Here is a 1,093-nt window from a genome sequence, read left to right on the forward strand (position 1 = left end):
CACTCCGCAAACACTCCCACCGCAGCCACCACACACCACCTGTGGCAGAAGCTATTGCATCACCCGCAGGAAGCGACCCAGAGCTCCAGCATCATCGCAGGGGCACATTTTCAGTTCCTACTTCCACCCCTTCCTCCATTCAGCACACTGCCCTATCTTCTGGTCCATACCTTGCCCCTGTGGGCTTAGGTTAATGTGTGTCAATGGATAAGGGACTGTGGTCTGTCAACCAGATAAGATTTGTATAGGATTCCTCATTTCTTTTTGGAACACTGCCAGATGGTGGAGAGGACTCTGGCTGAAGGGGCTTTCCCCACTAAGGATCTAGGGATCCTGTGGGCTGAGAGAAAAGGCCTCTTGGGCACAGGAAACAAGCAAGGAAGGGAGACCCAGGCAGCCACCCTTACTTCACATCTACCTTTCAAGGATCAGTGCCTCCGTGTCTGGCTGTCAAGTGGACCAGCAAGGGGAAGGCCCTTGAAGCTGGCAACACAGCCAGGATGTCTCTCTTTGGTGGTGTCTGAGGAGGGTAGATTGGCAAACATGCTGCACTGGGCTTTGCTTTCCTCCCTGTTCTGCCATGGAATGTGCTGGACTGAGGATTAGATCCTCCACACTAAAAGTCTTCTTCTGTTCATCATAGACTTTCCCTCTCTGCCAGCTTCCTTCTCTCTTTCCCCCATGCAGCACTCTGTCTGTATCTCTTAATCTCTCTTTCTACCCTGGTTTCCTCTTGCGTCTGCCACCTTTCAATGCCCTTACCTTGGCCCACAGCAACAACAGTTAGCCCTTTATCAACTCAAAATACTCCACATTTCAGTAGAAGTCATCCCAGGTAGAGAGGCTGCTTGTGTGTGTATTTGGGGGGGGGGGGGGATACTGAGGACTGAATCCAGGGATGCTTTCCCACTGAGCTACATTTCCAAACCTTTTTGTGTTTTTTATTTTGAGACAGGGTCTCACTAAGTAGCTGAGGCTGGCCTCAAACCGTGATCCTCCTGCCTCAGCCTCCATCCATAGTCATTGGGATTATAGGCATGTGCCACCACAGCTGTCTGAGAGGCTATTGCTTTTAATATTATCATCTCTATTC

This window comes from Marmota flaviventris, chromosome 2, assembly GCF_047511675.1.
Source record: "Marmota flaviventris isolate mMarFla1 chromosome 2, mMarFla1.hap1, whole genome shotgun sequence".
Lineage (NCBI taxonomy): Eukaryota > Metazoa > Chordata > Mammalia > Rodentia > Sciuridae > Marmota > Marmota flaviventris.